The sequence below is a fragment of the Astatotilapia calliptera genome, chromosome 3 (assembly GCF_964374335.1).
Source record: "Astatotilapia calliptera chromosome 3, fAstCal68.1, whole genome shotgun sequence".
NCBI classification, from domain to species: Eukaryota; Metazoa; Chordata; class Actinopteri; order Cichliformes; family Cichlidae; genus Astatotilapia; species Astatotilapia calliptera.
The window spans coordinates 23,831,144-23,844,212 of NC_137424.1; the positions used below are offsets into that span (position 1 = coordinate 23,831,144).

Here is a 13,069-nt window from a genome sequence, read left to right on the forward strand (position 1 = left end):
CCTGGTGTGTTGTACATGGCCACAGCTAGCAGCACAGGGCCTGGTTTGGTGAAGATGGCCTCGGCCAGAAGCGCAGGGCCTGGTGTGATGTGAGTGGCCTGAGCAAGAGCCACAGGCCCTGGTGTGGTGTAAGTGGCCTCAGCCAGAAGCCACAGGCACTGGTGTGGTGTAAGTGGCCTCAGCCAGCAGCCACAGGCCCTGGTGTGGTGTAAGTGGCCTCAGCCAGCAGCCACAGGCCCTGGTGTGGTGTAAGTGGCCTCAGCCAGCAGCCACAGGCCCTGGTGTGGTGTAAGTGGCCTCAGCCAGTGCCACAGGCCCTGGTGTGGTGTAAGTGGCCTGAGCAAGAGCCACAGACCCTGGTGTGGTGTAATTGGCCTCAATAGCAACTAATGCCCTGGTGTGGTGTAAGTGGCCTCAGCCAGCAGCCACAGGCCCTGGTGTGGTGTAAGTGGCCTCAGCCAGCAGCCACAGGCCCTGATGTGGTGTAAGTGGCCCCAGCCGGTCACTCAGGCCCTGGTGTGGTGTAGGTGGCATCAGCTAGCAGCACAAGACATTGGAAAACAGCCAAAAGCAATGTCGTTAATGTGCCCTCATTAATGGGCAGCTGCTTTTGGTCTTTTAATACACCCCTTCTCTGGATCAAAAGCGGTTCAATGACATGAAAATGAAAGGCTTACAGCACCAGGTATTCCCAGGTAGTCTACCATCCAAGTACTAACCAAGCCCAGCCCTGCTTAGCTTCCGAGATCAGACGAGGTCGGGGGTGCTCAGGGTGGTATGGCCGTAAGCTGCTGGCCCCAGCAAAATGTCTCAATTTATGGATTCAACTGATTAGGTGGCAAGTACCTGAAGTTACGAAGACAATCCTTTAACCATACCTGCATGTTTGCATAATACCCTAACCCAAAGGCTCAGTTTAGCATTTATCTAACAGCACAGGCCCTGGATTGTTGAAGATGGCCTCAGGAACCAGCACAGGGCCTGGTGTGTTGTACATGGCCACAGCTAGCAGCACAGGGCCTGGTTTGGTGAAGATGGCCTCGGCCAGAAGCGCAGGGCCTGGTGTGATGTGAGTGGCCTGAGCAAGAGCCACAGGCCCTGGTGTGGTGTAAGTGGCCTCAGCCAGAAGCCACAGGCACTGGTGTGGTGTAAGTGGCCTCAGCCAGCAGCCACAGGCCCTGGTGTGGTGTAAGTGGCCTCAGCCAGCAGCCACAGGCCCTGGTGTGGTGTAAGTGGCCTCAGCCAGTGCCACAGGCCCTGGTGTGGTGTAAGTGGCCTGAGCAAGAGCCACAGACCCTGGTGTGGTGTAATTGGCCTCAATAGCAACTAATGCCCTGGTGTGGTGTAAGTGGCCTCAGCCAGCAGCCACAGGCCCTGGTCTGGTGTAAGTGGCCTCAGCCAGCAGCCACAGGCCCTGGTGTGGTGTAATTGGCCTCAATAGCAACTAATGCCCTGGTGTGGTGTAGGTGGCCTCAGCCAGCAGCCACAGGCCCTGGTGTGGTGTAAGTGGCCTCAGCCAGCAGCCACAGGCCCTGGTGTGGTGTAAGGGGCCTCAATAGCAACTAATGCCCTGGTGTGCTGTAAGTGGCTTCAGCCAGCAGCCACAGGCACTGGTGTGGTGTAAGTGCCCTCAGCCAGCAGCCACAGGCCCTGGTGTGGTGTAAGTGCCCTCAGCCAGCAGCCACAGGCGCTGGTGTGGTGTAAGTGGCCTCAGCCAGTGCCACAGGCCCTGGTGTGGTGTAAGTGGCCTGAGCAAGAGCCACAGGCCCTGGTGTGGTGTAAGTGGCCTCAGCCACAAGCCACAGGCACTGGTGTGGTGTAAGTGCCCTCAGCCAGCAGCCACAGGCCCTGGTGTGGTGTAAGTGGCCTCAGCCAGCAGCCACAGGCCCTGGTGTGGTGTAAGTGGCCAAAGCAAGAGTCACAGACCCTGGTGTGGTGTAATTGGCCTCAATAGCAACTAATGCCCTGGTGTGGTGTAGGTGGCCTCAGCCAGCAGCCACAGGCCCTGGTGTGGTGTAAGTGGCCTCAGCCAGTGCCAGAGGCCCTGGTGTGGTGTAAGTGGCCTGAGCAAGAGCCACAGACCCTGGTGTGGTGTAATTGGCCTCAATAGCAACTAATGCCCTGGTGTGGTGTAAGTGGCCTCAGCCAGCAGCCACAGGCCCTGGTGTGGTGTAAGTGGCCTGAGCAAGAGCCACAGACCCTGGTGTGGTGTAATTGGCCTCAATAGCAACTAATGCCCTGGTGTGGTGTAGGTGGCCTCAGCCAGCAGCCACAGGCCCTGGTGTGGTGTAAGTGGCCTCAGCCAGCAGCCACAGGCCCTGGTGTGGTGTAAGTGGCCTCAGCCAGCAGCCACAGGCCCTGATGTGGTGTAAGTGGCCCCAGCCGGTCACTCAGGCCCTGGTGTGGTGTAGGTGGCATCAGCTAGCAGCACAAGACATTGGAAAACAGCCAAAAGCAATGTCGTTAATGTGCCCTCATTAATGGGCAGCTGCTTTTGGTCTTTTAATACACCCCTTCTCTGGATCAAAAGCGGTTCAATGACATGAAAATGAAAGGCTTACAGCACCAGGTATTCCCAGGCAGTCTCCCATCCAAGTACTAACCAAGCCCAGCGCTGCTTAGCTTCCGAGATCAGACAAGGTCGGGTGTGCTCAGGGTGGTATGGCCGTAAGCTGCTGGCCCCAGCACAATGTCTCAATTTATGGATTCAACTGATTAGGTGGCAAGTACCTGAAGTTACGAAGACAATCCTTTAACCATACCTGCATGTTTGCATAATACCCTAACCCAAAGGCTCAGTTTAGCATTTATCTAACAGCACAGGCCCTGGATTGTTGAAGAAGGCCTCAGGAACCAGCACAGGGCCTGGTGTGTTGTACATGGCCACAGCTAGCAGCACAGGGCCTGGTTTGGTGAAGATGACCTCGGCCAGAAGCGCAGGGCCTGATGTGATGTGAGTGGCCTGAGCAAGAGCCACAGGCCCTGGTGTGGTGTAAGTGGCCTCAGCCAGAAGCCACAGGCACTGGTGTGGTGTAAGTGCCCTCAGCCAGCAGCCACAGGCCCTGGTGTGGTGTAAGTGTCCTCAGCCAGCAGCCACAGGCCCTGGTGTGGTGTAAGTGGCCTCAGCCAGCAGCCACAGGCCCTGGTGTGGTGTAAGTGGCCTCAGCCAGTGCAACAGGCCCTGGTGTGGTGTAAGTGGCCTGAGCAAGAGTCACAGACCCTGGTGTGGTGTAATTGGCCTCAATAGCAACTAAGGCCCTGGTGTGGTGTAGGTGGCCTCAGCCAGCAGCCACAGGCCCTTGTGTGGTGTAAGTGGCCTCAGCCAGCAGCCACAGGCCCTGGTGTGGTGTAAGTGGCCTCAGCCAGCAGCCACAGGCCCTGGTGTGGTGTAATTGGCCTCAATAGCAACTAAGGCCCTGGTGTGGTGTAAGTGGCCTGAGCAAGAGCCACAGACCCTGGTGTGGTGTAATTGGCCTCAATAGCAACTAAGGCTCTGGTGTGGTGTAAGTGGCCTCAGCCAGCAGCCACAGGCCCTGGTGTGGTGTAAGTGGCCTCAGCCAGCAGCCACAGGCCCTGATGTGGTGTAAGTGGCCCCAGCCGGTCACTCAGGCCCTGGTGTGGTGTAGGTGGCATCAGCTAGCAGCACAAGACATTGGAAAACAGCCAAAAGCAATGTCGTTAATGTGCCCTCATTAATGGGCAGCTGCTTGAGGTCTTTTAATACACCCCTTCTCTGGATCAAAAGCGGTTCAATGACATGAAAATGAAAGGCTTACAGCACAAGTTACGAAGACAATCCTATAACCATACCTGCATGTTTGCATAATACCCTAACCCAAAGGCTCAGTTTAGCATTTATCCAACAGCACAGGCCCTGGATTGTTGAAGATGGCCTCAGGAACCAGCACAGGGCCTGGTTGGGTGAAGATGGCCTCGGCCAGAAGCGCAGGGCCTGGTGTGATGTGAGTGGCCTGAGCAAGAGCCACAGGCCCTGGTGTGGTGTAAGTGGCCTCAGCCAGAAGCCACAGGCACTGGTGTGGTGTAAGTGGCCTCAGCCAGCAGCCACAGGCCCTGGTGTGGTGTAAGTGGCCTCAGCCAGCAGCCACAGGCCCTGGTGTGGTGTAAGTGGCCTCAGCCAGCAGCCACAGGCCCTGGTGTGGTGTGGGTGGCCTCAGCCAGCAGCCACAGGCCCTGGTGTGGTGTAAGTGGCCTCAGCCAGCAGCCACAGGCCCTGGTGTGGTGTAAGTGGCCTCAGCCAGAGCCACAGGCCCTGGTGTAGTGTAAGTGGCCTCAGCCAGTGCCACAGGCCCTGGTGTGGTGTAAGTGGCCTGAGCAAGAGCCACAGACCCTGGTGTGGTGTAATTGGCCTCAATAGCAACTAATGCCCTGGTGTGGTGTAGGTGGCCTCAGCCAGCAGCCACAGGCCCTGGTGTGGTGTAAGTGGCCTCAGCCAGTGCCACAGGCCCTGGTGTGGTGTAAGGGGCCTCAATAGCAACTAATGCCCTGGTGTGGTGTAAGTGGCCTCAGCCAGCAGCCACAGGCACTGGTGTGGTGTAAGTGGCCTCAGCCAGCAGCACAAGGCCCTGGTGTGGTGTAAGTGGCCTCAGCCAGTGCCACAGGCACTGGTGTGGTGTAAGTGGCCTGAGCAAGAGTCACAGACCCTGGTGTGGTGTAATTGGCCTCAATAGCAACTAATGCCCTGGTGTGGTGTAGGTGGCCTCAGCCAGCAGCCACAGGCCCTGGTGTGGTGAAAGTGGCCTCAGCCAGTGCCAGAGGCCCTGGTGTGGTGTAAGTGGCCTGAGCAAGAGCCACAGACCCTGGTGTGGTGTAATTGGCCTCAATAGCAACTAATGCCCTGGTGTGGTGTAAGTGGCCTCAGCCAGCAGCCACAGGCCCTGGTGTGGTGTAAGTGGCCTCAGCCAGCAGCCACAGGCCCTGATGTGGTGTAAGTGGCCCCAGCCGGTCACTCAGGCCCTGGTGTGGTGTAGGTGGCATCAGCTAGCAGCACAAGACATTGGAAAACAGCCAAAAGCAATGTCGTTAATGTGCCCTCATTAATGGGCAGCTGCTTTTGGTCTTTTAATACACCCCTTCTCTGGATCAAAAGCGGTTCAATGACATGAAAATGAAAGGCTTACAGCACCAGGTATTCCCAGGCAGTCTCCCATTCAAGTACTAACCAAGCCCAGCCCTGCTTAGCTTCCGAGATCAGACGAGGTTGGGTGTGCTCAGGGTGGTATGGCCGTAAGCTGCTGGCCCCAGCACAATGTCTCAATTTATGGATTCAACTGATTAGGTGGCAAGTACCTGAAGTTACGAAGACAATCCTTTAACCATACCTGCATGTTTGCATAATACCCTAACCCAAAGGCTCAGTTTAGCATTTATCTAACAGCACAGGCCCTGGATTGTTGAAGATGGCCTCAGGAACCAGCACAGGGCCTGGTGTGTTGTACATGGCCACAGCTAGCAGCACAGGGCCTGGTTTGGTGAAGATGGCCTCGGCCAGAAGCGCAGGGCCTGGTGTGATGTGAGTGGCCTGAGCAAGAGCCACAGGCCCTGGTGTGGTGTAATTGGCCTCAGCCAGCAGCCACAGGCCCTGGTGTGGTGTAAGTGGCCTCAGCCAGCAGCCACAGGCCCTGGTGTGGTGTAAGTGGCCTCAGCCAGTGCCACAGGCCCTGGTGTGGTGTAAGTGGCCTGAGCAAGAGTCACAGACCCTGGTGTGGTGTAATTGGCCTCAATAGCAACTAAGGCCCTGGTGTGGTGTAAGTGGCCTCAGCCAGAAGCCACAGGCACTGGTGTGGTGTAAGTGGCCTCAGCCAGCAGCCACAGGCCCTGGTGTGGTGTAAGTGGCCTCAGCCAGCAGCCACAGGCCCTGGTGTGGTGTAAGTGGCCTCAGCCAGCAGCCACAGGCCCTGGTGTGGTGTAAGTGGCCTCAGCCAGTGCCACAGGCCCTGGTGTGGTGTAAGTGGCCTCAGCCAGTGCCACAGGCCCTGGTGTGGTGTAAGTGGCCTGAGCAAGAGCCACAGACCCTGGTGTGGTGTAATTGGCCTCAATAGCAACTAATGCCCTGGTGTGGTGTAGGTGGCCTCAGCCAGCAGCCACAGGCCCTGGTGTGGTGTAAGTGGCCTCAATAGCAACTAATGCCCTGGTGTGGTGTAAGTGGCCTCAGCCAGCAGCCACAGGCCCTGGTGTGGTGTAAGTGGCCTCAGCCACTGCCACAGGCCCTGGTGTGGTGTAAGTGGCCTCAATAGCAACTAAGGCCCTGGTGTGGTGTAGGTGGCCTCAGCCAGCAGCCACAGGCCCTGGTGTGGTGTAAGTGGCCTCAGCCAGTGCCAGAGGCCCTGGTGTGGTGTAAGTGGCCTGAGCAAGAGCCACAGACCCTGGTGTGGTGTAATTGGCCTCAATAGCAACTAATGCTCTGGTGTGGTGTAAGTGGCCTCAGCCAGCAGCCACAGGCCCTGGTGTGGTGTAAGTGGCCTCAGCCAGCAGCCACAGGCCCTGATGTGGTGTAAGTGGCCCCAGCCGGTCACTCAGGCCCTGGTGTGGTGTAGGTGGCATCAGCTAGCAGCACAAGACATTGGAAAACAGCCAAAAGCAATGTCGTTAATGTGCCCTCATTAATGGGCAGCTGCTTTTGGTCTTTTAATACACCCCTTCTCTGGATCAAAAGCGGTTCAATGACATGAAAATGAAAGGCTTACAGCACCAGGTATTCCCAGGTAGTCTCCCATCCAAGTACTAACGAAGCCCAGCCCTTCTTAGCTTCCGAGATCAGACGAGGTCGGGCGTGCTCAGGGTGGTATGGCCGTAAGCTGCTGGCCCCAGCACAATGTCTCAATTTATGGATTCAACTGATTAGGTGGCAAGTACCTGAAGTTACGAAGACAATCCTTTAACCATACCTGCATGTTTGCATAATACCCTAACCCAAAGGCTCAGTTTAGCATTTATCTAACAGCACAGGCCCTGGATTGTTGAAGATGGCCTCAGGAACCAGCACAGGGCCTGGTGTGTTGTACATGGCCACAGCTAGCAGCACAGGGCCTGGTTTGGTGAAGATGGCCTCGGCCAGAAGCGCAGGGTCTGGTGTGATGTGAGTGGCCTGAGCAAGAGCCACAGGCCCTGGTGTGGTGTAAGTGGCCTCAGCCAGAAGCCACAGGTACTGGTGTGGTGTAAGTGGCCTCAGCCAGCAGCCACAGGCCCTGGTGTGGTGTAAGTGGCCTCAGCCAGCAGCCACAGGCCCTGGTGTGGTGTAAGTGGCCTCAGCCAGAGCCACAGGCCCTGGTGTGGTGTAAGTGGCCTCAGCCAGTGCCACAGGCCCTGGTGTGGTGTAAGTGGCCTGAGCAAGAGCCACAGACCCTGGTGTGGTGTAATTGGCCTCAATAGCAACTAATGCCCTGGTGTGGTGTAGGTGGCCTCAGCCAGCAGCCACAGGCCCTGGTGTGGTGTAAGTGGCCTCAATAGCAAATAATGCCCTGGTGTGGTGTAAGTGGCCTCTGCCAGCAGCCACAGGCCCTGGTGTGGTGTACGTGGCCTGAGCAAGAGCCACAGACCCTGGTGTGGTGTAATTGGCCTCAATAGCAACTAAGGCCCTGGTGTGGTGTAGGTGGCCTCAGCCAGCAGCCACAGGCCCTGGTGTGGTGTAAGTGGCCTCAGCCAGCAGCCACAGGCCCTGGTGTGGTGTAAGTGGCCTCAGCCAGCAGCCACAGGCCCTGATGTGGTGTAAGTGGCCCCAGCCGGTCACTCAGGCCCTGGTGTGGTGTAGGTGGCATCAGCTAGCAGCACAAGACATTGGAAAACAGCCAAAAGCAATGTCGTTAATGTGCCCTCATTAATTGGCAGCTGCTTTTGGTCTTTTAATACACCCCTTCTCTGGATCAAAAGCGGTTCAATGACATGAAAATGAAAGGCTTACAGCACCAGGTATTCCCAGGCAGTCTCCCATCCAAGTACTAACCAAGCCCAGCACTGCTTAGCTTCCGAGATCAGACGAGGTCGGGCGTGCTCAGGGTGGTATGGCCGTAAGCTGCTGGCCCCAGCACAATGTCTCAATTTATGGATTCAACTGATTAGGTGGCAAGTACCTGAAGTTACGAAGACAATCCTTTAACCATACCTGCATGTTTGCATAATACCCTAACCCAAAGGCTCAGTTTAGCATTTATCTAACAGCACAGGCCCTGGATTGTTGAAGATGGCCTCAGGAACCAGCACAGGGCCTGGTGTGTTGTACATGGCCACAGCTAGCAGCACAGGGCCTGGTTTGGTGAAGATGGCCTCGGCCAGAAGCGCAGGGCCTGGTGTGATGTGAGTGGCCTGAGCAAGAGCCACAGGCCCTGGTGTGGTGTAATTGGCCTCAGCCAGCAGCCACAGGCCCTGGTGTGGTGTAAGTGGCCTCAGCCAGCAGCCACAGGCCCTGGTGTGGTGTAAGTGGCCTCAGCCAGTGCCACAGGCCCTGGTGTGGTGTAAGTGGCCTGAGCAAGAGTCACAGACCCTGGTGTGGTGTAATTGGCCTCAATAGCAACTAAGGCCCTGGTGTGGTGTAAGTGGCCTCAGCCAGAAGCCACAGGCACTGGTGTGGTGTAAGTGGCCTCAGCCAGCAGCCACAGGCCCTGGTGTGGTGTAAGTGGCCTCAGCCAGCAGCCACAGGCCCTGGTGTGGTGTAAGTGGCCTCAGCCAGTGCCACAGGCCCTGGTGTGGTGTAAGTGGCCTCAGCCAGTGCCACAGGCCCTGGTGTGGTGTAATTGGCCTCAATAGCAACTAATGCCCTGGTGTGGTGTAGGTGGCCTCAGCCAGCAGCCACAGGCCCTGGTGTGGTGTAAGTGGCCTCAGCCAGAGCCACAGGGTCTGGTGTGATATGAGTGGCCTGAGCAAGAGCCACAGGCCCTGGTGTGGAGTAAGTGGCCTGAGCAAGAGCCACAGGCCCTGGTGTGGTGTAAGTGGCCTGAGCAAGAGCAACAGGCCCTGGTGTGGTGTAATTGGCCTCAATAGCAACTAAGGCCCTGGTGTGGTGTATGTGGCCTCAGCCAGCAGCCACAGGCCCTGGTGTGGTGTAAGTGGCCTCAGAAGCAAATAAGGCCGTGGTGTTGTGTATGTGGCCTCAGCCAGCAGCCACAGGCCCTTGGTGTGGTGTAAGTGGCCTCAGCCAGCAGCCACAGGCCCTGGTGTGGTGTGGGTGGCCTCAGCCAGCAGCCACAGGCCCTTGGTGTGGTGTAAGTCGCCTCATCCAGCAGCCACAGGCCCTGATGTGGTGTAAGTGGCCTCAGCCAGAGCCACAGGCCCTGGTGTGGTGTAAGTGGCCTCAGCCAGAGCCACAGGGTCTGGTGTGATATGAGTGGCCTGAGCAAGAGCCACAGGCCCTGGTGTGGTGTAAGTGGCCTCAGCCAGCAGCCACAGGCCCTGGTGTGGTGTGGGTGGCCTCAGCCAGCAGCCACAGGCCCTTGGTGTGGTGTAAGTCGCCTCATCCAGCAGCCACAGGCCCTGATGTGGTGTAAGTGGCCTCAGCCAGAGCCACAGGCCCTGGTGTGGTGTAAGTGGCCTCAGCCAGAGCCACAGGCCCTGATGTGGTGTAAGTGGCCCCAGCCGGTCACTCAGGCCCTGGTGTGGTGTAGGTGGCATCAGCTAGCAGCACAAGACATTGGAAAACAGCCAAAAGCAGTGTCGTTAATGTGCCCTCATTAATGGGCAGCTGCTTTTGGTCTTTTAATACACCCCTTCTCTGGATCAAAAGCGGTTCAATGACATGAAAATCAAAGGCTTACAGCACCAGGTATTCCAAGGAAGTCTCCCATCCAAGTACTAACCAAGCCCAGCCCTTCTTAGCTTCCGAGATCAGACGAGGTCGGGCGTGCTCAGGGTGGTATGGCCGTAAGCTGCTGGCCCCAGCACAATGTCTCAATTTATGGATTCAACTGATTAGGTGGCAAGTACCTGAAGTTACGAAGACAATCCTATAACCATACCTGCATGTTTGCATAATACCCTAACCCAAAGGCTCAGTTTGGCATTTATCTAACAGCACAGGCCCTGGATTGTTGAAGATGGCCTCAGGAACCAGCACAGGGCCTGGTGTGTTGTACATGGCCACAGCAAGCAGCACAGGGCCAGGTTTGGTGAAGATGGCCTCGGCCAGAAGCACAGGGTCTGGTGTGATATGAGTGGCCTGAGCAAGAGCCACAGGCCCTGGTGTGGTGTAAGTGGCCTCAGCCAGCAGCCACAGGCCCTGGTGTGGTGTGGGTGGCCTCATCCAGCAGCCACAGGCCCTTGTGTGGTGTAAGTGGCCTCAGCCAGCAGCCACAGGCCCTGGTGTGGTGTAAGTGGCCTCAGCCAGTGCCACAGGCCCTGGTGTGGTGTAATTGGCCTCAATAGCAACTAAGGCCCTGGTGTTGTGTATGTGGCCTCAGCCAGCAGCCACAGGCCCTGGTGTGGTGTAAGTGGCCTCAATAGCAACTAATGCCCTGGTGTGGTGTAAGTGGCCTCAGCCAGCAGCCACAGGCACTGGTGTGGTGTAAGTGCCCTCAGCCAGCAGCCACAGGCACTGGTGTGGTGTAAGTGCCCTCAGCCAGCAGCCACAGGCCCTGGTGTGGTGTAAGTGGCCTGAGCAAGAGCCACAGGCCCTGGTGTGGTGTAAGTGGCCTCAGCCAGCAGCCACAGGCACTGGTGTGGTGTAAGTGCCCTCAGCCAGCAGCCACAGGCCCTGGTGTGGTGTAAGTGGCCTCAGCCAGCAGCCACAGGCCCTGGTGTGGTGTAAGTGGCCTGAGCAAGAGCCACAGGCCCTGGTGTGGTGTAAGTGGCCTCAGCCAGAAGCCACAGGCACTGGTGTGGTGTAAGTGACCTCAGCCAGCAGCCACAGGCCCTGGTGTGGTGTAAGTGGCCTCAGCCAAAAGCCACAGGCACTGGTGTGGTGTAAGTGCCCTCAGCCAGCAGCCACAGGCACTGGTGTGGTGTAAGTGACCTCAGCCAGCAGCCACAGGCCCTGGTGTGGTGTAAGTGGCCTCAGCCAGCAGCCACAGGCCCTGGTGTGGTGTAAGTGGCCTCAGCCAGTGCCACAGGCCCTGGTGTGGTGTAAGTGGCCTGAGCAAGAGTCACAGACCCTGGTGTGGTGTAATTGGCCTCAATAGCAACTAATGCCCTGGTGTGGTGTAAGTGGCCTCAGCCAGCAGCCACAGGCCCTGGTGTGGTGTAAGTGGCCTCAGAAGCAAATAAGGCCGTGGTGTTGTGTATGTGGCCTCAGCCAGCAGCCACAGGCCCTTGGTGTGGTGTAAGTGGCCTCAGCCAGCAGCCACAGGCCCTGGTGTGGTGTGGGTGGCCTCAGCCAGCAGCCACAGGCCCTTGGTGTGGTGTAAGTCGCCTCATCCAGCAGCCACAGGCCCTGATGTGGTGTAAGTGGCCTCAGCCAGAGCCACAGGCCCTGGTGTGGTGTAAGTGGCCTCAGCCAGAGCCACAGGGTCTGGTGTGATATGAGTGGCCTGAGCAAGAGCCACAGGCCCTGGTGTGGTGTAAGTGGCCTCAGCCAGCAGCCACAGGCCCTGGTGTGGTGTGGGTGGCCTCAGCCAGCAGCCACAGGCCCTTGGTGTGGTGTAAGTCGCCTCATCCAGCAGCCACAGGCCCTGATGTGGTGTAAGTGGCCTCAGCCAGAGCCACAGGCCCTGGTGTGGTGTAAGTGGCCTCAGCCAGAGCCACAGGCCCTGATGTGGTGTAAGTGGCCCCAGCCGGTCACTCAGGCCCTGGTGTGGTGTAGGTGGCATCAGCTAGCAGCACAAGACATTGGAAAACAGCCAAAAGCAGTGTCGTTAATGTGCCCTCATTAATGGGCAGCTGCTTTTGGTCTTTTAATACACCCCTTCTCTGGATCAAAAGCGGTTCAATGACATGAAAATCAAAGGCTTACAGCACCAGGTATTCCAAGGAAGTCTCCCATCCAAGTACTAACCAAGCCCAGCCCTTCTTAGCTTCCGAGATCAGACGAGGTCGGGCGTGCTCAGGGTGGTATGGCCGTAAGCTGCTGGCCCCAGCACAATGTCTCAATTTATGGATTCAACTGATTAGGTGGCAAGTACCTGAAGTTACGAAGACAATCCTATAACCATACCTGCATGTTTGCATAATACCCTAACCCAAAGGCTCAGTTTGGCATTTATCTAACAGCACAGGCCCTGGATTGTTGAAGATGGCCTCAGGAACCAGCACAGGGCCTGGTGTGTTGTACATGGCCACAGCAAGCAGCACAGGGCCAGGTTTGGTGAAGATGGCCTCGGCCAGAAGCACAGGGTCTGGTGTGATATGAGTGGCCTGAGCAAGAGCCACAGGCCCTGGTGTGGTGTAAGTGGCCTCAGCCAGCAGCCACAGGCCCTGGTGTGGTGTGGGTGGCCTCATCCAGCAGCCACAGGCCCTTGTGTGGTGTAAGTGGCCTCAGCCAGCAGCCACAGGCCCTGGTGTGGTGTAAGTGGCCTCAGCCAGTGCCACAGGCCCTGGTGTGGTGTAATTGGCCTCAATAGCAACTAAGGCCCTGGTGTTGTGTATGTGGCCTCAGCCAGCAGCCACAGGCCCTGGTGTGGTGTAAGTGGCCTCAATAGCAACTAATGCCCTGGTGTGGTGTAAGTGGCCTCAGCCAGCAGCCACAGGCACTGGTGTGGTGTAAGTGCCCTCAGCCAGCAGCCACAGGCACTGGTGTGGTGTAAGTGCCCTCAGCCAGCAGCCACAGGCCCTGGTGTGGTGTAAGTGGCCTGAGCAAGAGCCACAGGCCCTGGTGTGGTGTAAGTGGCCTCAGCCAGCAGCCACAGGCCCTGGTGTGGTGTAAGTGCCCTCAGCCAGCAGCCACAGGCCCTGGTGTGGTGTAAGTGGCCTCAGCCAGCAGCCACAGGCCCTGGTGTGGTGTAAGTGGCCTCAGCCAGAGCCACAGGCCCTGGTGTGGTGTAAGTGGCCTCAGCCAGTGCCACAGGCCCTGGTGTGGTGTAAGTGGCCTGAGCAAGAGCCACAGACCCTGGTGTGGTGTAATTGGCCTCAATAGCAACTAATGCCCTGGTGTGGTGTAGGTGGCCTCAGCCAGCAGCCACAGGCCCTGGTG

At 57.6% G+C, this 13,069-nt stretch overlaps 6 non-coding genes and 1 pseudogene across 6 annotated transcripts; all 7 read right to left on the reverse strand.

Annotated features, from left to right (window-relative positions):
* Nucleotides 1–670: 670 nt before the first annotated feature.
* Nucleotides 671–789, reverse strand: LOC145426992 (5S ribosomal RNA). Its single transcript, XR_013907715.1, has one exon. It is a non-coding gene; the product is annotated as a 5S ribosomal RNA (ribosomal RNA).
* Nucleotides 790–2,554: 1,765 nt separating this feature from the next.
* LOC145427214 (5S ribosomal RNA) lies at nucleotides 2,555–2,673 on the reverse strand. Its single transcript, XR_013907946.1, has one exon. It is a non-coding gene; the product is annotated as a 5S ribosomal RNA (ribosomal RNA).
* A 2,458-nt stretch (nucleotides 2,674–5,131) lies between these two features.
* LOC145427143 (5S ribosomal RNA) lies at nucleotides 5,132–5,250 on the reverse strand. The gene has a single exon (XR_013907867.1). It is a non-coding gene; the product is annotated as a 5S ribosomal RNA (ribosomal RNA).
* A 1,447-nt stretch (nucleotides 5,251–6,697) lies between these two features.
* Nucleotides 6,698–6,816, reverse strand: LOC145427361 (5S ribosomal RNA; annotated as a pseudogene).
* Nucleotides 6,817–7,911: 1,095 nt separating this feature from the next.
* Nucleotides 7,912–8,030, reverse strand: LOC145427014 (5S ribosomal RNA). Its single transcript, XR_013907738.1, has one exon. It is a non-coding gene; the product is annotated as a 5S ribosomal RNA (ribosomal RNA).
* A 1,727-nt stretch (nucleotides 8,031–9,757) lies between these two features.
* LOC145427193 (5S ribosomal RNA) lies at nucleotides 9,758–9,876 on the reverse strand. The gene has a single exon (XR_013907924.1). It is a non-coding gene; the product is annotated as a 5S ribosomal RNA (ribosomal RNA).
* A 2,010-nt stretch (nucleotides 9,877–11,886) lies between these two features.
* On the reverse strand, nucleotides 11,887–12,005 carry LOC145427194 (5S ribosomal RNA). The gene has a single exon (XR_013907925.1). It is a non-coding gene; the product is annotated as a 5S ribosomal RNA (ribosomal RNA).
* Nucleotides 12,006–13,069: the final 1,064 nt, after the last annotated feature.